Below are 24,053 nucleotides of genomic sequence, written 5' to 3' on the forward strand. Positions count from 1 at the left end.
ACCATACTGAACTATTCACATGATAACAAAGATCTCAAGAGCACACAATTAGAGGATGTAATATCTTTTAATATTTAGAAAACACTGTAGTAGAGCACCCCTTCACTGACTTCTAAAGGCAGAAGCCATGGAATCATCCACCACCCATGTATGAAAGCACTGACAGTGCCAGTGACTATTGGTCACTAATATTCCCATGTGGTTAATCAGGTCTTTGTCCAAAGAAACCAGAAAGCCCTTTTTATTTTTAAATTTAATTACTTACTTATTTATTCAGTTTTCATCAATTCACTTTTCATCATGATATTTGCCCCCTCTCTCCTCTTGTCCCTGTTCTACTCTCCCTTCTTCTTCTCCCCTCCCCTATTCCTCAGATAAGGGGATTCCTCACCCACTCACCCACCATCTCATCAAGTCACATCAGGTCTGAGTATGTCTTCTTTCCCTGTGGCCTGGTGAGGCAGCCCCACCAGGGCGAAGTGATCTAACACCAGGCAACAGAGTCCATGTCAGAGAAAGCTCCTACTCACCTTACAAGAGGAAGCATATTAAACCTGAGCCAGCCATCTACTATATCTGTGTAGGAGGCTTAGGTCCATCACTCAAGGCCTTAATTTGATGCTTCAGTCTCCACAAGCCCCTCTGAGCCCTGCTTAGGTGGCTCTGTTGGTCTTCTTGTGGAGCTCCTGTCACCTCCAGTTCCTTCTATCCATGCCCCCACTTTCTCACAAGACTCCTTATTCCTCACATGGTGTTTGACTTTGAGTCTCTGAATCCGTTTGGATCTGCTGCTGAGTGTAGGCTCTCAGAGGATTCTATGCTAGGCTCCTGTCTGCAAACACAGAGGAGTATCCTTAATAGTTTCAGGGGTTGGTCTCTCCCATGGGATGGGTTTGGGATAGGCATTGGTTGCACTTTCACTCAATCACTGTGGGTAAAATTTTGGGTTGAAGTTTTTATGGGTGGGCCTCCCTCTATTAGTTGACCTGTCTAGTTAGGAGATGCGCTCCTCTTTCTTCTCCATGGCACCTGCAACTAGAAGTCTCAGCTAGAGTTACCGCCATAACCTGCCAGAGGTCTACCCTGTCATAGGTCTCCAGCTTGTCACAGAGATGCCTCCACGCAGTCTCTCTTTTCTCTGCAGGCCCCCTCTCTTCTTCTTCTGTTCTGATCTCCACCCTCATTTCTCTCCGTGTTCCTTCTAAACCTTGCTCAGAAGAGGTAAGAGAATCGACAGCAGAAGGGGTTGAACAGTGGGAATGAGGTAGAACAGAACAGAAGGTCCTCTTTAGTTAGGTAACACCAAGCTAGAATGCAAAGTGAGCTAAAAAGAGGAAGACATACTGCAAATGTTTCAGCCAGTCAAACGATCATTTATGCCTGTGCGATGACTCTCTCTGCTTAAGCCTACAGTTCTGCAGTGGGTGTATTATAACTTTCATTAAATATCTTATGTTCCATGTCAAAGCAATTTTCCATTGATTTATTTTTTGGTAATTGTTTTTCATGGATATATTACTGTCTGACATGGTTCTTTTCTAAGCCTCAATGCTCATTTGAATCTTGCCTTCCTACGTGGTGTAACTGCTAGCACTAAAGAAAGAGAAGTAAAGCAGAGTCCAGTGAAATAGGGACTTCCCTAGCATACATTAAATGTCACTTACATATAATAACAAATAAGATGAGAAATTACCCCTTAATAGTGTAGACATTATTTTTCAAAGGTAATATAAAATATTGAGAAGCAAAGAAAACTCATTAACATATGGGATACTTTTAATGCTATACACAGTTAAGTAGTAGATTCTATGTATATTTAGAGAAATTGCTCATGAATACAGAAAACTAAGTCACTAGTACCTATTTAGGGTGTACTGTTAATAGTGTCTGTTTCCACCTAAAAGGTTTTGGTTGTTTTGTTTTATTTATTTATTTATTTGTTTGTTTGTTTGTTTATTTGTGCGTGTGTGTGCTCATGCGCACACATGCGTGCATTTTGTTGTAAATCAACTCATTTTCAATTTATTCTAAAATGTACACCAGGAAAGTATTTATAAATTCCTCCATTTAGATTAACATCTTCCCTAGTTCCATACAATACAAACTCATTCTTGTTGAAGTTGCTCAACTTAGTCTCTCAAGTGCATCTTCTCTGGAGTATTTGCCTTTGCTATTTTGTCTTCAGGTCATTTCCAGCTCAATTATTTCACTTCCTCTGTCTGAACCATATGGTTTCTTCAAGAATGGGGTATAACCTTTAATTTATGAAGGGTAAGAGCAGTGATAGGAACTGTATATATTACTTTTGGAATTCAACTCTCCTTACCAACAACTCAAAGGATTTTCCATCACTGACAGCACTGGGATTTCAGTTACATGGCTTATGTTTCTTTAGGGAACATTCGCACCCTAAGTAGTGTAACTTCATAGTACTGGAAGAAAATAAGCAAACTATCAAGGAGAAAAGTCATGCAAAGTTCTTCCCACCTGTGGTACCTACTCAAAACTACATCTGACAGAGCATGAGGACCATGCAATTGGAGATAATTCATGACTAGTACAATAAACCTAACCTACTACATGTGACTAATGGAGTCATAGAACCTAGAAAAGGACATATGATTGCCACTTGGCTACTTTGTAGCCTAGTACAATTTCTTGATGACACATCTACAATAAAAACTCTATAAGTAAGGATTATGAAACATCAAAAAAGATGGAACATAAAGATGGTAAAAGACAGAATACAAGGATTGGATGTCTGATGTTACTTACGGGTTAGATGTGTGGCATGATTGTCTTTTATAATGACAGGGAAGTTGCCTAGGAAATCTTGATAGTGTTATTTCTAAAGCAAAACCCCCAACATGAAGATGCCAATAGATGTGCCAACATCCATGGGGGAATTCTCACAAGGTTTCTTCCCTCAAAGAAGAAATGTGGAAGATCAAAGTTCTGTGAGGGAGAGTCAGTTTTTTCAATGACAAGATCCCTGAGAGGTTAAAAAATACCAATAAGTAAACCATAAACACATATGGACAAAATTACTGACTGCCACATATTGTATTTGTCATGCACATACATACACATACACATCACACAAATATGTTATACACACACATGCATAAACCTGTGACAAGTATAATAAGAAGCCATGCATTTACAAAGAAGTAGGAGGGATCTGGGAAGAATTGGAGTGAGTAGAGTGAGATAGGAGAATGATGTTAACAATATTTATACATAACATTCTCAAAAAATAAAATGATTCTAAAAACCATAAATGGCATTTCAATTCATAGGTGAAGCCCTCTGAGTGTGGCTTTGCTCTAAGAAACTGTAGAGCCTTTTCTATGACTTCATCATCTTCCATAATAATGTTAGCTATTACTGTTATACATATTGTATACACATAGAAAATTGACTTGAATATACAGTGTGACAGCTATTTTTATAACTTCTGTATGTTTAAGGAGCTGAGAAGAGAAACAAGAAGTACATATTTTTTAGTCTTTTATATAACCATTTAGAGACCTATTTCCATACCGTTTTTGGCCTTTTTCCTTTATTCCTATGAAATTCAGTTACCATCTGGTGTTATTTTCTCACCTCTTTAAAATTTTATTTCCACTCACATTTTTGGGTTGTCATCGTCAGATGTATATAATTTCTGAATGCTATTGGCCTAACATATCAAATCTGTATGTCTACATGTATGCTTATATACATAAGTATTTTATATGAATATATGTAATATTTTATGAATTTGCTTTCCTTAAGCCTTTAGGGAAGATAAAGAAGAAACATAAACTCACATTTCAAACAGAATTATTCATATGGCTTTATCCATCTTGAATTTGGTGTCAATTTTGTTCAGACTAAGGAAATTCATTTAATACTTCTGGAAAGGTAAATAATTTGGAAATATATTTTAACGAGACATATTTGTACCTAAGAATCACTTTACATAAGTCTGATTTGTATAATATTGCTTTGCTAAATACGATTGAATTCAAAATTGTCTTATTTTCTTCACATTAAAGATCTCTCTCTTGCCTTAGGTGAGAGGATGGCTATTTGATTGTTTATACACTTTTTAAATTGATGATTCACTTTTTTTCATGTTGCTTTAGAAATGTTATGTATAATGCCTGGGTGGATGTCTTTGAATTCATCTTATTTGAAGTTTTCTGAAGTGTTTATATGCTAGAGATCTATTTTTCTTCATGGTTGAAAATTTCTCTGATATTTATTTGAATGATTTCTCACTTTTATCTCTTCACATTTTCTTTTATACTCACATTGGAAATGTACTTTTGCGTTCTCGGCACACCAACATGTCTTGTAGACTTCATTTTCTTCATTCTCTCTTTTTACAAGATCCCTAAAATACATGATTTCTATTGATCCATCTTCATGTTTTCTGAATCCATTTGTTCTGTCACATCAAACTGTTGGTTTTCTCCAGTGAATTTTCCAATTTGTATTGTATTTTGAGTCAGAATTGTCCTTTGTGTTTTTCTAATTTGTAGCTATTGAGATTCTCTATTTAGTGAGACATTGCCATAGCACAGTAATTGGTTCTATAAAAATTGGGTTTCATTACTTTTTTGAATAGTGTATATTTTTGCATATATGTATACAACCCCCCCACATTCAATAACCTTTTAAGTTGCTGTAAAGTAAATGTACAAAGTCATCCAATTCTTATTGTCTTCTTAAATTGTGTACAGATCAATGGGTCTCAACCCTCTTAATGCTGCAACACTTTAATACAGTTCCTTTTATTGTGGTGACTCCAATCATAATATCATTTTCATTGCTACTTCATAACTCTAATTTTGTTACAATCATGAATCATAATGTAAATAGCTGCATTTTCCAATGGTCTTAAGGCCACCCCTGTGAAAGGGCACTTTGAGTCCCAAAGAGGTCCCAATCCACAAATTGAGAACCACTGGTATATATCAAATATCATTTAGGCTATCCAGATGAAACCTGATAGGCTGTGATCATATGATGGGGGAAGAGGTCCCCTTCTGTGACAGGCCTAGGAGAGGGAAATAAGGTGAAAGAGGAAGGGGGAACAAGAAGATACAAGTGGGGGGATAACAACTGAGATGCAAACTTAATAAATTATTTAAATAAAATTAAAAACATATCATGTAGAATAATGTGGATGCTGATACCTCATTCGGGTGCGTTGTGTGCTGACCTGCGTTCACATATTTTTACATGTGATAACTATGAGGAACAGTGCCCTATTTACATGGTACAGCAGCTGAACTTATGAATCTACAGTTCCTTTGACAGCATACACAAATTTATAAAAGCTAAATCCTGACAAGTTCTAAAATCTAGTGGGGAGACAAGCATAAAACCTCAAGGAGCTATTGGCAATTGATAGGATCAGGGAGAGTGACAATCAGTGTTCTGCCTAATATCCCATGCTTCAGTGGAAGGCTGCACACACAATAATATATGGATGGCACAAATAGAACTATTCAGATAAAAACAAAAGAAAACAAAAGGAGGTGACACAAGGATGGAGGGAAAAGGAAGAACATCCTAGAGGAGTTGGTAGAAGGGTAACTTTGATCAAAGTACATTACATGACACTTTAAATAACTGAGAAAATAAGAAGAAAAATATTTTTGAAACATTAACAGATTCAACTAAAATGCTGTATGTTCCCCTTTGTATCTGAGGCATAAGATAGACTATACTATCCAACAGTATTTGGCACAAATGTATTTACAGAAGATGTCAAGCTGGAATGTCACATTTAGTAGAACTTCTAAATGGACATTAATTCAATAAGCCAGTGTCTGTGCAAGAATGTCAACCAGCATAATCTGTTCATCCAGGAAAGAGTACCAGCTCATGTAGGTGAATCATTCCTCATTTCCAGTGGACGTTTCTACTTCCTGCCTCACTTCACATGATGAATTAGACTCAGAATAGGAACTCCTTCAAGAAACAGAAAATCCCAATGTGTGCCTTGCACTATTTTACCTTGATTCCATCTATGAATATCTCCTACATGCAGCAGGAAATTGAAAGTGGGTAATGTATCCATTTCTATTCCATAGATATCATTTGATATACTTTTATTAAAAATACTGTGACATATATCAGGGTATAGAAAGGTCTTCAATGAAAAAGCAGCAGTGTTCTCATTCTTTTACTTGCTTCCTTTGTGTTTATGATGAATCAAAGGTAAAATAGAAAAGAACACAATGCATTCTGATCTTAAGAGTGGACGACTTAGCTCTGTGATATCCAAATCCTTGACACAGATGAGAATAGCAAACTGTGAGTCACTTTTAAAAAGTAAGAAAGAATGTTGAGGGGTACATAGAGCAATATACCTACAAAATGACAACATTAGCCTTTCAGCTATCAATGTCCCTACTCATTTGCAAAAGAAGCCACTATTATCTGATCCGCACTAAGTCACAAGGAATACTGGCTTTTAAAAAAGAAATAAAATGTAAACCAAGTAACTCTCTAGGTAAAACACACTTACTGACCTCTGCACAGTAAAAGACTACACATTTTAATACACACACATACAAAATTACATTACTGATGATGAAATTGTCTCACCTGTTACAATTTGCAAGCTCCTGAATAATTTCACATTCTTACACAGAATTAATAACACAGAGAATAAAATTCCTTTACCTATTCCCTATTAAACTTAGAGACATTATTTATTCCAGAAACAATGTTATGAAATAATTTACTAGTCTAGTTTAATTTGTTACGGCAGCTTGCTGATTTCTCTAATTTTGGTTTAGTGAAATTATATTAGTTCTAACATCCTATAGTCACTGAGTATTCACATCTTATAGATATTGTTTCAAATATATGACTGCTTTCTTACTTCTCTCAGTAGGATGTGGAGGCCACTAAAAGCTGGACCACGTAATGAGAATGTGCAGCCCTGAAGGTGTAAAATTGAGAACTTGCAAGTTCATCTTAAGCAAAAAAGCAACACTTCATAAATACTCTATAATGACAGTTGACCTAAAGATTCAACTCATTGCAGGTTTAGTCCTTATAATTTTTAGACTCGTTTGCTAGTGTTCTGCTTGATGGAAACACACTATTATGAATCCATAAAGTATGAATCCATCATGTCCTGTAAAACATATAATGGCCTTTTCTTTGAACAGATGAAACGAATATTTTGTAAGAAGGGATAAAAACAACTACCAGGCTGTCTAATGATTTAATCACCTAAGTTTCCTTCTGAGATTGATAATATGGATCATTTCTTGGTGGTTCCTTTTTTCAATCTGGAGAAACGTCTGTGAACAGTGCTGTTTTTTTTTGAGCCACCATTCTAACTGTGGCTAGTCCCTTGCTGCTTCCTCATTTTAACATATGTGAGCTATTAGAAGACTTTCACATACTCTGGTGCCTCACATTTGACCATGTCCCCTGAAGGGGGAGACATGGTGGCCCTCAGAGGAAGGACAGCACGTTGCCAAGAAGAGACTTGATACTCTATGAGCATATACAGGAGGAGGAAATCCCCCTCAGGAACAGTCATAGGGGAGGGGAATAATGGGAAAATGGGAGGGAGGGAAGAATGGGTGGATACATGGGATGGGATAACCATTGAGATGTAACAAGAATAAATTAATTTAAAAAATAAATAATAAAATAAAAAAGAATAAATTAGTAATTACTCTGCCCCTTAGGGTTTGTCTTTTTCTGAATACAAATATATACACTTCTCTCAGTTGCAGAAGTATGTTCTGAATCACACTCCCCTCCTATAGAGAACTTGAAACAAATGCTAGTACTTCATACCTACTCTTCATGGTTACACTACCAAAGTGATGCTCTTTGTGAAAAATAATAGTATCTGCACGAACTACGGAATTATTAGATATTGTAGAGACTATGTTCGCTCAGGTTTTCTGTGGAGTTTCTATCTTGTCTCAGATTTTTAAATGCTGCAAAATTCCAGATTATATCTTTTGTCAGTTTTCTAGTTTGCAGTTTCAAAGTAAAAGTTATTATTCTTCAGGAAAAGGTATGTATATATTAACAAGAGCAACCAGATTTTTTAAAATATTAATTTTAACCTTTCAAGAGTTGTTACATGATTTAAGATGTGTCCAGTAAATTCCAAGCGTATAAACCTGTATTCTCAGTTTTGCTAACACTTATCAATGAAACATTTGTCCAGACAGGGGAGGAGTGAAAGAAGGATGGATGGATGGCTTTTTTTTGTTTTTGTTTTTTGTTTGTTTGTTTGTTTTGTTTTTTGTTTTTTTGTTTTTGTAAGAATACCACTACATTTGTTGGGAAGAAATAAAAAAAAAAATGAGACAAAACAGAGATAATAAACTCATTTCAAGTACTCTGAAATGCAATTGATGAGACATAACCATTGTGGAAGTCCATACCATGCATGCTTGTGAGAAATAATTTTGTGGTCTAAGCCAATACCAACATTTTGTTTTCAAATTTGAAGTTAATATAGATTATGAGAGGGGAACAGATGAACATGTTCAATTCAGATAAGAATGAAACACATCAAAGAACTTTGACCTCAGGTCCGAGTAGAGACATCATGCTTCAGGATTGATATGTAGCAAGTACTGTGGAAACTGAATAAGGACTAAACAGATTTGTCCAATACTTGCTGAGAAGGATCTCTGTCTAAGGCTGCAAGAAATCATCAGTTCTGCCTCCCTTTCTTGTCTGGATACACACTTGACTATATCACTCAGGCTTTCTTGAATTATGATCATGATCTTCTCATCTAACCAATAATAGAGGCAAGTACAGGGTTACCATCTCCACACTATCAAAATAAAGAGCATGTCATGATAAGTACCTTACTTACCTTTCCCTTTCTACTGTGTGAATACAGGAAACCATGGCAACCTGGAAAGCAATGTGTTATAGAAAGCGTGTCATCTTCCTGTGTCTGAATTTGTGAATATAATTATTTCAGTCACTTCACTACTCTTTAAAACTCTTATGCAACCAAGGAATGGATTTTTGTAGCATAGATTCACTATGGATTTTAATATAAATTTTATTATTACCATGCCTCCACTAATGAAGGCAATAATAATTGTTTAGTTGAGACTGGGAAAATGGCTCTATGTGGCTTCAATAACTCTCAAAGAACAGAGTTGAGAATTGCTGTAGAGTCTTTATGGGTTTTCCTTTTTATTCTCTTGTACTGGTGAGTCACCATGTGAAGAATTTAACCTGCCTTGTTGCAGAATAAACAGATATACAGAAGAGTCTAGGTTAGCTTCCTACTAGTACAGTCACGTTGTAAGATCCACATGACTTAGAAATATAATTATTATAATCTTTTGAGCTGGCTAGACCTATTCAAACTGTTTTTGATGACATTACTTCTAAGTAATGCTTCCATTCAGATAGTAGGTGATGGAACTCACTTAGCTAAAGAGACCAATGATAATAAGAGATAAAGTTTGATACTGTTTTACTATTTCATGTTCACTTCTGTTGTATTTTTCTGAACTTTATTTTCAATAGCCAATGTTTCTATTATCAGTAACTATTTGATGATTCAAGCCCCTTTGAAGAAATCATCTATGGTATTCAAATAGGCAGTTCTTTTTTTTTTTTTTTCAGGTATATAAATTTTTATTAACAGTGAAGGCCCAGAGACTTATTCTTCTTGGACACACCCACAGTGCGGCCACGGCGGCCAGTGGTCTTGGTGTGCTAACCACGGACACGAAGGCCCCAGAAGTGGCACAGACCCCTGTGGGCTCTGATCTTCTTCAGTTGCTCCAGGTCCTCACGCAGCTTGTTGTCCAGACCGTTGGCCAGGACTTGGCTGTACTTTCCGTCCTTCACGTCCTTCTGTCTGTTCAGGAACCAGTCTGGGATCTTGTCCTGGTGTGGGTTCCACATGATGGTGATCACACGCTCCATCCGCATCCTCCGTGAGTTCTCCAGCCCTCTTGGTGAGGTCAATGTCTGCTTTCCTCAACACCACGTGAGCGTATCTCTGCCCCACACCCTTAATGGCAGTGATGGTAAAGGCTATTTTCCACCGCCCATCGATGTTGGTGTTGAGTACTCGCAGAATGTGCTGGAACTTCTCGGGGATCACTAGAGACATGGCGTCGGCACAAGTGGCGGCGTGGAGGCCTCCTGTGGAAGAGCTCAAATAGGCAGTTCTTATTCTGGTAATTGATGTGATATTTGAATTATAAAATTTAACCTGAGAAAAAGGCAGTATGAAGATGAATACTGTGAAACTGCTAGAGCATTGTGAAATTCCTCACTCTGTTGCAACAAACAGAGAAGGAGAAAAATATTTTGATTTGACATTAGGTCTACAGAAAGAATTCACCGATGTAAAGCCGAAAGGAAATTCCAAACACCAATTTCTACATTGATAAGTCAATTTTGTGTCACAAAAATAAAACATCTAGTGGTACATGACCAAAAGTCAGAGAATAGTGTGCCTGAGAAAGATGAATTTATTAATTTATGAAAAACTTTACAATAGTGCTGTAATATATACAGAGAGAAGTTTAAATTTCCATGAAGACTCAGTGTAAATTAAGAAAACCGGTACTTCTTACAAAATTCTGGTGGTAGGATAAGTTGAAAGATGAAACTATACTTTGAAAATAAAAGGAAACAGTGTGAATTCTGAATGTAGTGAGGTAACCAGGCACTGATGAAAATAAAATACACTCAAGTTCTGTTACCACTAAAAGGTCCAACGTCAAATATCCATGCATATTGTCACAATATACTCTGACACTTGATAAAAATAAGGGAATCCAGAGAAAACTAGCATACATTGATCATATGCCTAGTTACTACTGCATAATATGCACATAGGCAAAGGGATTTCTAAGGGTTTAATGAACTGTACTTGCTTTTCTAGACAATAAACATTATATAGAGTTCCGTGCAACAGAACTCTCCATGGCACAAGAAGTACATATTTTGAACAGCCTAGTATGAAAAACTCCATGCATATGTGGGTATTGAATACTTAAAGTTGACCAAGGCCACTGGTAAATAGGCATGTAACTTAAATTTATATTAACACATTTTTCTGGTGATAATATTTTCCTTTGTCTGCTGAACACATCAGCACTTTCTCCTACATTTATTGTCTTTTGGAATCTCAGAGGTTGAGAGGTCATATTTTGTTCAGTGAAAACTTTTCATATTTAATTGTTTCCTTGAGTTGGCCAGCCTACTCACTGTTTAACTTTTGCTTTGTCCGAACTGACACAAATGAGGAAGCATAATTTATGAAGATTTTTTAAATGACATTTTACATGAACTCAAATATTATCTCAACTACTCAGTTCCACAGTACCCACCCAGCCACTATTTATGACTTTATTTCTGCAAGCTATAATGAGCAACTGGAGTTTCACATAGGAAAGTTTGCCTTTCTTAGAGTCCCTAGAGTCACATTGCATTTCTATTAGCTACCAAATCACAGGCTTACACTGTACAATTCAAAAGGCCTATGGGACTTGTGCCTTCCAGGAAGCCAGTGTGAAAAGTGATTCCTTCCAAATCATTCTTGTTGGCTTCCATACATCAGAAGCAGCAAATTATCCAGGTCTTCTAGGGCGTCTGGGGGAAAACATGTGTGATTTTTATTGTTCTCTTACCTATAGCCTAATCCCAGGAGACCCAACAAAACCAAATATTAAATATAGAGTCCTCAGACTCCTACTCTTTAATGTTAAGCAATGTCATAAGGCAAGAGAAGATTGTCAATTCATCTCTTTTGGGGTAAGTATAGACTTTAGACCAAAAAGCATGAAAGCTAATTTTGTCTACCTGTAGCTACCAAGACATGCAATTTTATGAATTTTGTAATCACTGGAGCATCTCAGAAGACTGATGCTTCTTAACAGAGTATCTAAAAATAGTTGGTGTAAATTCAAAGGTATTCAAATTTCTGCAATATTTCTCTTAAGTGAAAACAAATGCACTGTCTTATTGGTTTTCATATTGTGAAATGGGAAGAAAACTAATAATTCATGACTTCATTTTATTGTATAGAAATTACAGTATGACACAACTCAGGTTAAGAGATAATACAAAGTTTGTTTAACTGTAATGTGTCAAATATGTACCTAACACATGGCAAAAAATCAACTGCCAATTTTGTGATAATAAGTGTTAATCTCTACTCTTTCTTCAGGATATCATTTTAACATAAAGTTCAAGCTCAATGGAATTCTTAGAGGCACTTTAGCCAGGAAAAAAATTGTAGATGAAAACTCTGAAAGCAGAGCTTTTGTTGCTGACCGTCAGCTACTGTTCAGTGTGAGGTATAATTTATACTCTGAGCCTGTTTGGAGAAATATAGAAAAGGGTTTCCTGTCTCCCAGTCACTTATATTTGATATATTGTTATACTATAAACAGAAATGGACACATAGAATATGGTAGACAACACCAAATTGACAATGTTTTTCTTCTAATTATGAAATCCTTCAGTTCTATAGAGGCATCATGCCTTCAGAGAATCTATAATGAATGAACCATATAAAACATAACAAAATTTGGACTTTCTGTGATCTCTAAGGGTATTATAATTGCATCTAGTATATGTTAAGGACTACTTTGGTTTTGGAGGTTGATTGTTAATTTTTTGTTTTCTTTTGCTTTGGTTTTGGTGTTTTGAGACAAAGTTTCTCTGTGTAGCACTGGCTGTTCTAGAATACACTTTGTAGACCATGCTGGCCTCAACATCACAGAGAACTGCCTGCCTCTGACTCCCGAGTGCTCAGATTAAAGGTTTGTGCCATTACCGCCCATTATGTTATGGCACTTCTTGTATGACTAGGTAATGTGAATATACAAGGGTGTGTGTTTGTATATTGTATAAATAATACTTATAATTCTCATGAAATTTTACAATAGATTTTGGCAGGACCATCTCATATGATATATTTTTTGCCTCTCTGTACCTTTATAAACTCTATTTTAAAAAACAAGGACAAATTCACTCCAGTATTATTTGGTCAAACCAACATGCACCAAACTTTCTCTATCTAAATATCTCTAGTTAATCAAAACAAATATCTTATCTCTTTTCCACCTCCGTATGAGTTTTTAATAGAAGAGCTTACTGATTAAGGCTATAAAGTGTCTCCTTTACCTTGTGAGATGTAAGCACAAGTGTGTATTAATTTGCCAAAAACATCAAAAAAAAAGTTCAATTTAAGAAAACTAATTAAGAAATTATAGCAATGTGTTAACTATGTTGCCAGCATGCAATATACTCTTAACTTGTTTCTGATGCATCAGTTTGAAGGAATAATCGTTGGGAACCATGAACATTATGGATTAACATCACATTGCAAGAACATATTATATCATTAATGGTGTTTGCTTGTATTGCTGTGATCAAGACCATGTCCAAAGCATCTTGAGGGAAAAAGAGATTATTTCAGCCTACAACTTACAGATACAGGACATGACTGAGAAAAGTCATAGCAGGAACCTGGAATCAGTACCTAAAACAAGGCCGTGGAGGAATGAAGCTTACCGGCTTGTTCTTGTTTTTCTCAACTACCTTTCCTATATAAAGTCCAGACCAGATACTCAGGGTGGATATCATCCATTGTAATATGGTCTCCCCCTTTCTATAAACTTGGGGAGAGAGGAGGGGGATGAAAGAGAGAAGAGGCTACAATTGGGATATAAAGTGAATACATTAAAAAAGCAGGAGAGAAAGAAACTTCAGCTTGAACCCTCCAAGAGCATTCTTACAAAAGGAAAACATGTTTTCTTGTTTTTTGTGAGTAAACTCTCTTTCTACTATTAATATACATTTTTCTATGTCATCTGCCCTTTTACACAAAGCTTCTTGAAAGCATGAAATTGCTTATCTACAGCTTTCATTATTTAAAATAAAAATTATTTAAAGTTCTTTCTCCTTTATTAACATTCTATACCTCTATTGCCATATACAAAACTGTTTCACAATTCATTTACTATTTTTTCTTTGGATTGCACTATATATAGCATAAGTTCACATATTCTTTCCGGGAATCTTTTTTTTTTTATTTAATTTTTACAGTGTTCACCTTATATGCTACATATTAAAGAGACCTGAGGTTATCAAACATTTACTTAAATCTGCTTTGCTTAAGGCTTAGAAATTTATCTTCATTGTTATTTTCATTAGTGTTACAAATATTCTGCAACACTTCAAATTTATGAAGTGGGCAGGAAACGCAGAGCCTTTTCATTTCTTATGATATAATGAGCATTGTTCTCCTTTCACTCTATTTCAGATTTGTACTTTGCTTACTAAACAAGTTTAAGTAAGTTCATTGCTTTATCTTTGAAATAGTAGTTTCACTCAATCGTGTAAATATTAATTCAACATTTAACACACAGATATTGAGCAATCAAAATGTTTCATGAAAAAAAAAAAATAACAGCCGAGCTTACTAATTGATATGACTGCTGAGAAATGTTTCTTGTTGAGGTTAAAGTGACCAAATGGAAAAAGACAGAAATGTAGCTAAATGTGTGTGTGTGTGTGTGTGTGTGTGTTGTGAAGTGGTTGTTTTTGGTGGCTATCCTGCTTGACTCCCTGAGAGCCTTTCCATCTAAAGTGATTAATCTCAACCAATATTGTTAATTATAGCTCCAGTGGTGTTGAATTATTCATAAATGATCATTTGATTCAATTATCACAAGTAAGAGTGAGGTCTCAGCTGCTGGGCCTGATTGAAAAAACTCAGAGCTGAATGAGAGTCACAGGAAGAGACAGGTTTATGTTTCAACTGGACTTTGGCATGGTTGCCACTGTCCTTTATGCCTACTATCATCCAAACATAATTCTGTGAGACTTATCTACTTGTGGAGGTCGTAGTATAAATGTGTCCCATAGTCTCATAAGAATCATCACTATTTGAAATGATTTGGGCATAAGGCTTTTTTTTGGTGGAACTATATCACTGAGGGTGGGCTTTGGGCTTTCAAATGTTCAAATCAGCCCCAGTCTCCTTTTCTTCCAGTTGCCTGCAGATTCCAACATAGAACTCTCAGCACCTTCTCCAGCACCATGGCTGTCTGTGGAGCACTATGCTATCTGCCATGATGATAGTGGAGTAAAACCTCTGAAACCATGAACCAGGTCTAATTTTATGTTTGCTTTAAAAGAGTTGCCATGACCATGGTGTCTCTTCACAGCAATAGAACACTTAATAGATGCCACAGTTAGACATTTTGATCACTTGTTTATGCTGATCATAAAATTAAATGAACATAATGATTTTCTTTAATGTTTCCCTAATATCAAAGTAATGCTAATAGTCCACTGAACGAGAAAGATCATTACTTTACCTTCATTAACCTTCATTAATATGTAAAGGATGAAATGTACAGGCAATCAAACATTTCATTTTATCACTAGTTTTAATACGTTAAAGATAAAGCTATGCTTTTACTAATTGTGAATGAATAAGTAAGAGACCATTATTTTAACACTTTCTAATAGTGTTGGATATGTGCACCAAACAATATAATATATTATTAAAATATCAAAACCCCAATTTCCTTAGTAAATATAATTTCACCAGTAAGTCAACTAAAGAGAAAACATTCTAACCCCTTATTTGTTGAAGTGTGTGTGTGTGTGTATTTGTGTGTGTGTGTGTGTATCCAAGCACATACCATGACATGCCGCTGGAGGGTCAGAGAATAACTAGAAAAATCTTGTATTCTTTTTCTTCCTAGGAGTGTTTAGGGATCAAATTCAGGGCTTCATCTTTGCTGGCAAGTACTTTGTACTTTTCCTTCCTCATCTGTCTCACTACCACATCATTAAAAATCTTGACTGAATTTAGCAACATACAAAAATGTAATGTGTGAAAAAATTGAAGGCTTTGAGGACTGAAAATACGGAACTGTCATTTGAGTTTTAGTGTATAGGATACTTTAAAACATACTGTTTATGTCTCATGTTTGAGTGAACTAATTAGTAGTATGATGAAAAATCACATTATTTCAGGAGAAAATATTCCATACATATCTATTCTAAAATATTACTTTGATAAATCAAAGACCACATGCAAAAGTATAACTCTCTCCTTTATCCATATAAAATAATGTCTTTTTCCAAAATGTTATCTAACATTATTAAGAATCAAAATGTTCTCAGATGTCTATTTAATTTTAATTCTAAGTTTTGATATTGAGTTGCTTATATTACTTAATGATCATTTATAAGCATATAAGGCAAAGCATTTTCTAATTTATTGTTAACAAAAAGTCATCATTAAAATTTAATAACTTTAAGTTTCTCATTGTAAAAAATCACACATACTAATTGCACTTGCAATTTATGGACATGTGTTGCCTCAAATCTACATGGTTAATAAAATTTTTCCACTAATTACTGGGCACTATTATTTAATGTTTCATATTGTTGATTTGTTCTTCAAGTTGTCTATTTGAAACTGTTGGAAACTCAGGCAAGTATTACTATGTCTGATTGTGAATGAAAGTGTAGGTGTATGTTAGTGTGCAAGTTTCAGATGCACAATTGTGTGCAGTTTAGTCTTTCTTTCTCTCTCGCTCTCTGGGGTGTGTGTGTGTGTGTGTACAGAGGCCAGAGATCAACCACTGGTGTTCCTTTTCAGAAATCATCACATTGTCTAATGAGAAGGGTTCTTTAATTGGCCTGAGCCACTAAGTAGCCTGGGTTGCTCAGTCAGACACCATGATCTGCCTGTCTCCATATTACAGTGCTGGAATTCTAACCGCTTGTTGTAATATGTCTGATTTTTTAAATGTAGTTTCTGAGAATGGAACTCAATTGCTTGTGTGTAAAGCATGTTACAAGCTGACTTATCTACAAGCTTCATTTATTTATTTATTTTAATTACATTTTTCCTTTATAATTTACATCCTAATTGTAGACCCCTCCCCTCATCTCCACCCTCCTCCACCCACTTCCCCTCCCTTTCTAACTTCACCTAGTCCTCCAAGGAAAAGGCTGAGGCCATGGTATCCTGAAAGTCTCCACCACCTGGCAATTAGTGTGGGCACCTGAGGTAGTAGGTGTGTGTCTCTCTCCCAGAAAGTAAGCACTTCGTGGGGGCCTCTAAGATTGGGGCCACAAGACACTGTACCCAGAAAGTCTCTGCAGCATGATGGTGATAGTGTGCATCTGATGTACTAGCCTTATGTCCCTGTCTTGGAAGGTCTGAGATTGGGACATGCAAGCTGCGGCAACTGGAAAGTCTCCTCTCAGTGATAGCGGCGCCCTTGGTTGGACCTGAGCCGCCCATGTACTAGAAGGCCTAAAGATGCGGCTCCCAGGCCTGAGCCAGGAATTTTCCCCAGGGTTTAGCCAGGTGACCTGGGGTTGGACCTGAGAGTTTCCCACACTGTGGGCTTTTGTCTCACCTGGGGAAGATTGACATTTGGGACTTGGGTGTCCACCAAAAACCTGTCAGTTGCTTTGCTCTCACTGTTGTGCTGCTGTTCAATTATGGAGCTTACTCAGCACGACCATCTTGGATCTCCTCTTTTATTTACTTTTTAAAGAAAACACTTCATACACTTGTTTTCACAGTACCAGCTCTGCTGGTTTTATGGCCACTATCCACTATGTCCCCCCCCCCACTAAAAAAATGTTCCAAATGTTCTTGATTCATGCCAACATTTTTTTTACCCTTGAGAGATACTTATTAATTTTATTTTTCCTTTTAAAAACATTTTTGAAACTGAATGGGTGCATTCTTCTGCATTCAAGAAAAACATCTCACCCATAACGATAGGCATTACCTCAGGATAAAAGGTTGGAAAAAATATTCCAAGCAAATGGTCACAAAAAGCAAGCAGGCATAGCAATTTTAATATCGAACAAAATAGACTTGCAACCAAAATTTATCAAAAGGGATGCGGAAGGACACTTCATACTCATCAAAGGTAAAGTCAACCAAGATGACATCACAATTCTGAACATCTATGCTCCCAATACAAGGGTACCCACATTTGTAAAAGATCTAACAGATATCTATAGAACCTTGCACCCAAACAAGAAAGAATATACCTTCTTCTCTGCACCCCATGGAACCTTCTCCAAAATTGATCACATCATAGGTCACAAAGCAAGCCTCAATAGATACAAAAGGATTGAAATAAAACCTTGTATCCTATCAGATCACCATGTTCTTCGGCTGCAATTCAACAACAACAGAAATAACAAAAAGCCTACACATACGTGGAAACTAAACAAGTCTCTGCTAAATGACACGTGGGTCAGGGAAGAAATAAAGAAAGAAATCAAGGAGTTTCTGAAATTCAATGAAAATGAAGGAACAACATACCGAAATTTGTGGGATACATTGAAAGCAGTGCTAAGAGGAAAATTCATAGCACTAAGTGCCTTTAAAAAGAAATTGGAAACATCGCAGATAAGCATCTTAATGACACAACTGGAAGCCCTAGAAAGAAAAGAAGCAGAAACACCCAAAAGAAGTAGACATCTGGAAATAATCAAACTCAGGGCTGAAATTAACAGATTAGAAACTAAGAAAACAGTCCAAAGAATCAACAAAACCAAAAGCTGGTTCTTTGAGAAAATCAACAAGATAGACAGACCATTAGCCAAACTGACTAAAAGGCAGAGAGACATAATTGAAATCAATAAAATCAGATATGAAAAGGGAGACATAACAACAGACCCTGAAGAAATACAAAGAATCATAAGATCCTACTTTGAAGGCATATATGCCACAAAATTTGAAAATCTAAGGGAAATGGATGATTTTCTTGATCAATTTCACTTGCCAAAGTTGAGTGAAGAACAGCTAAACAAGCTAAATAGTCCCATTTGCCCTACAGAAATAGAAGCAATCATTGATAGTCTCCGAACCAAAAAAAGCCCAGGGCCAAATGGTTTCAGTGCAGAATTCTACCAGACCTTCAAGGCCGAGCTAATACCGATACTCTTCAAGCTACTCCAAAAGATAGAAATGGATGGAACATTACCAAATTCATTCTATGAGGCCATAGTCTCATTGATACCTAAACCTCACAAAGACTCAACAAAGAAAGAGAATTTCAGAGCAATTTCTCTTATGAACATCGGTGCAAAAATTCTAAATAACATACTTGCAAAACAAATACAAGAACACATCAAAGATATCATTCATCATGACCAAGTAGGCTTCATTCCAGGCATGCAGGGATGGTTTAATTATATGGAAATCCATCAATGTAATCCACCATATAAACAAACTGAAGAGAAAAAAACACTTGATCATCTCTTTAGATGCAGAGAAAGCATTTGATAAAATCCAACACCCATTCATGTTTAAAGTTTTAGAGAGATCGGGAATACAACGCACTTTCCTCAACATAATAAAGGCTATATACAGCAAGCCAATAGCCAAAATCAAAGTAAATGGTGAGGTACTCAAGGAAATTCCTCTAAAATCGGGAACAAGGCAAGGCTGCCCACTCTCTCCATATCTCTTCAATATAGTACTCGAAGTTCTAGCCAGAACAATAAGACAACAAAAGGAGATCAAGGGTATCCAAATGGGAAAGGAGGAAGCCAAATTATCCCTATTTGCAGATGATATGATAGTGTACATAAGTGACCCTCAAAATTCCACCAGAGAACTCCTAAAGCTGATAAATACCTTCAGCAAATTGGCTGGATACAAAATTAACTCAAAAAAGTCTGTAGCCTTCCTATACACAGATGACAAGCTTGCAGAGGAAGAAATTAGGAAAACCACACCCTTCACATTAGCCACAAGCAATATAAAATATTTAGGAGTTACTCTAACTAACCAAGTGAAGGACTTGTTTGAAAAAATTTCAAAACTCTGAAGAGATTGAAGATGACATGAGAAGATGGAATGAGCTTCTTTGCTCATGGATTGGGAGAATTAACAGTAAAAATGGCCATCATACCAAAAGCAATCTACAGATTCAATGCAATCCTTATCAAAATACCTACACAAGCCGGGCGGTGGTGGCGCACGCCTTTAATCCCAGAACTCGGGAGGCAGAAGCAGGTGGATCGCTGTGAGTTCGAGGCCAGCCTGGTCTACAAAGTGAGTCCAGGACAGCCAAGGCTACACAGAAAAACCCTGTCTTGAAAAAACAAACAAACAAACAAACAAACAAAATACCTACACAATTTTTTAAAGACATTGAAAGTTCAATTCTGAACTTCATATGGAATAACAAAAAACCCAGAATAGCTAAAACAATCTTGTACAATAAAAGGTGCTCCAGAGGAATCTCCATACCTGATATCAAACTGTACTATAAAGCAATAGTAATTAAAACAGCATGGTACTGGCACAGCAACATGCTGGTTGATCAGTGGAATCGAATCGAAGACCCAGATATGAATCCACACACATATGGTCACTTGATTTTTGACAAAGAAGCCAAATCCATTCAATGGAAAAAGGATAGCATCTTCAACAAATGGTGCTGGTCTAACTGGATGTCTATGTGTAAAAAAATGCAACTCGACCCATATGTATTTGTCACCTTGCACAAAACTCAATCCAAGTAGATTAAGGACCTCAACATAAAACCAGAGACACTAAGTCACTTGGAAGCAAAAGTGGGGAAGAGCCTGGAACATATTGGCACAGGAGACAACTTCCTGAACAGAACACCAACAGCCAAGGCCTTAATGTCAACAATTAATGATTGGGATCTCATGAGGCTGAGAAGCTTCTGTAAGGCAGGAGACACTGTCAAGACAACAAAGCAACAGGCTACAGACTGGGAAAAGATCTTCACCAACTCTACATCTGACAAAGGTCTAATATCCAAAATATATAAAGAACTCAAGAAATTAAACACCACCAAACCAAATAACCCAATTGAGAAATGGGGCTTGGAACTAAACAGAGAATTCTCAACAGAGGAATATCGAATGGCTCAGAAACACTTAAAGAAATGCTCAACCTCCTTAGTCATCAGGGAAATGCAAATCAAAACAACTCTGAGATTCTATCTTACACCCATCAGAATAGCTAAGATCAAAAATTGAAGTGACACCACATCCTGGCGAGCATGTGGGTTGAGAGGAACACTCCTTCATTGTGGGTGGGAATGCAAACTAGTACAGCCACTTTGGAAATCTATCTGGTGCTATTTCAGAAAAATGGGAATAGGGCTTCCTCAAGACCCAGCCATTCCACTCCTTGGAATATACCCAGAAGATGCTCCAGCAAACAACAAGAAAATTTGCTCAACCATGTTCATAACAGCCTTATTCATAATAGCCAGAACATGGAAACAGCCTAAGTGTCCCTCAGTAGAAGAATAGATAAAGAAACTGTGGTACATATACACTACGGAATACTACTCAGCTATTAAAAAGAAGGAAGTCCCGAAATTTGTGGATAAATGGATTGAGCTAGAAATGATCATAATGAGTGAGTTAACCCAGAAGCAGAAAGAATCAAATGGTATATACTCACTTATATCTGCATACTAGCCCAAGGGGCATGTTCCATGAAAGCCTTCACTTACCAGGATACTGGGACAGAAGGGAGGACATCCTATTGGGACTCTAGATGAGAGAAGCATGGGAGAATGGCAAAGTAGAAGGATCCAGAGGGTCCTAGAAACCTACAAGTAGAACATTATGATAGGCAGATTTGGGCCCAGGGGTCCCGCTCAAACTAAGGCACCAGCCAAGGACAATACAGGTGGTAAACTTTAAACCCCTACCCAGATCTAGTCAATGGACAGAACATTCTCCACAGTTGAGTGGAGAGTGGGGAATGACTTTCCCACTACTCTGCTGCCTCGTATTTGACCATGTCCCCTGGAGGGGGAGACCTGGTGGCACTCAGAGGAAAAATAGCAGGTTACCAAGAAGAGACTTGGTACCCTATGAGTATATACAGGGGGAGGAAATCCCCCTCAGGAACAGTCATAGGGGAGGAGAATAAGGGGAAAATGTGAGGGAGGGAAGAATGGGAGGATACAAGGGATGGAATAACCATTGAGATGTAACAAGAATAAATTAATAAAAAACTAAAAAAAAGTTTTTTGAAACAGATACTATTTGATTATTATTGTTATTTGTGTATTTTTGATTAGTAACGATGCTGCTATTGTTCCATATGTTCCTTGTATTTTTGTCAGGAATCATGATCTTTTTATCTCTCTCTACCCTACCTCGTGTCCTCGTGTGTGTGTGTGTGTGTGTGTGTGTGTGTGTGTGTGTGTGTGTGTGTGTGTTTGTGTTTAAAAAGTAGTAGCTTTCCATACGGCTTCTTTAAACATCCTGGGTGTTATGCATTTCCTGACAGTCTCCCATTCCCTAAATTCTCATTTCTCTTCGCATTTGAGGATCACTTTGTATGCTCCTTAACGTCTTCTTTGGGAAATTCTGTCTTTTCTAATGAGTATGTTTTACTTTTTGTTGGGTTTGTGTTCCGTTGCTTTTTTAATTGAAAGTAATTTTTCATGCAGTACGGTTTGCTCATGCCTTTCCCTTCTCTCAATTTCTTCCATATTCTCATCCCCTGCTCTACATCAAGCAAAAGACTTAGTGTGTAAACAAAAATCCAGTTTTTAAATTCTTCACGTGAACAGACGCTCTGGTAGGTTTAGGTGGGGTTCATTTAGAGAATTCATGCATGAATCTGTTTTTATACGGAATATTAAACCCCTTGTAGGTACATAATTTGCAAATATTTTCTCCCACTCCATGTGTTGTCGTTTCATTTTAGAGTTTGTGTTCTTTGTTTTGTAGAAGGATGCATGTTTGCTGAAGTCCGTTTAGTTCATTTCTACTTTATTTTCCCGTATTTGTAGATATTATCTCCAATAATCCAATTTGCCAAATCCAATACTACAAACATTCTGTTGTTTAGTCTTCTGGTATCATAAATATTTAAATAACCAATTTAGATAAATGTTATATGGGCTGTGGTTAAAAAAAAAGTTTTAATTTTTTATATGGGTATCCATGTATTTAGACCCTCCCTCATTGTGTATCTTGGTATTCTTTTTGGATAACAGGACCTTACACCTGAAGGTTTATTTTACTACTGTCTTTCTTATTCCTTTGTCTACAATCTCTCTTTAACAAATGCAATCTCTATTTCATAAAAAAAAAAATGTGCTTAATTTCATCACATGCTTTTCACTGCATCAATCACTTCTTTCATCTTGTTATTGTGATATAAAATACTGATTGAAATGTTTGCTTATTTATATTTTTGATTCATTAATTAATTCCCAAGCGACGTAGCACCAGGCACTTTCAATATGATGTTGATTCTAGCTCAGTTGAATGACAATTTAAAAAAAAGTATTTGCCAAGACATTTATATACGTTTTTGTTACTTATGGGTTCTTCTGTAGTCATTCCAAAGACCATTGCTTCTGTCAAATCACTGAATTAGAAGTATTCTTGTTTCTTGAATGGTATGCAATTGCTTACATTATTTGAATTTAATTCTTGAATGTTGCACAGGAGTTGTTTGGGGAAACTATTTACTCCTTAGTGTCATTTCCTTGGTATAATTACAATGATGATACAATATAATTGTGATTGGTCTAGATTTCAACCTCTTTCTAAATATTTCTTGGTTTGTAAAACATAACATTTTATGCTAATTTAGCTAATGTCTCAGCACATAAACGATCACAGGAACTTTTAAAAGAACATTGTTTTTCTGGGTTTTTTTTTTTTTTTGTTGTTGTTGTTATAATGTTTCCCATGATTTCTGATTTAATGTTTGTGTGTTTATTTGTGTAACAGAGATTTTGATAATTTTGTTGCTGTTTTCAATGTCAAGCATAAATTTCATTGAGAATGACTATTGTGTAAACGTGCAATTAGATTGTTTATTTCTTTCTTTCCTCTGATTTTATTCTAATTATATTAATTTTAGTTCTTTGAGATATAAAATTATGTTGTAGGTTTTGTTAAATTCAGTACGTTTTTATTAATGAAGTCTTGTTTTAATTTGTCTCAATATAACTTTTGTTATCTTTTTCCTTTTTCTTTTGTATTTCAAATTTAGG

At 36.2% G+C, this 24,053-nt stretch overlaps 1 pseudogene; it reads right to left on the minus strand.

Moving 5' to 3' along the window:
• Positions 1–9,651: 9,651 nt before the first annotated feature.
• On the minus strand, positions 9,652–10,136 carry LOC127205749 (40S ribosomal protein S18-like; annotated as a pseudogene).
• Between the last annotated feature and the right edge of the window lie 13,917 nt (positions 10,137–24,053).

The sequence above is a fragment of the Acomys russatus genome, chromosome 22 (genome assembly GCF_903995435.1).
Source record: "Acomys russatus chromosome 22, mAcoRus1.1, whole genome shotgun sequence".
NCBI classification, from domain to species: Eukaryota; Metazoa; Chordata; class Mammalia; order Rodentia; family Muridae; genus Acomys; species Acomys russatus.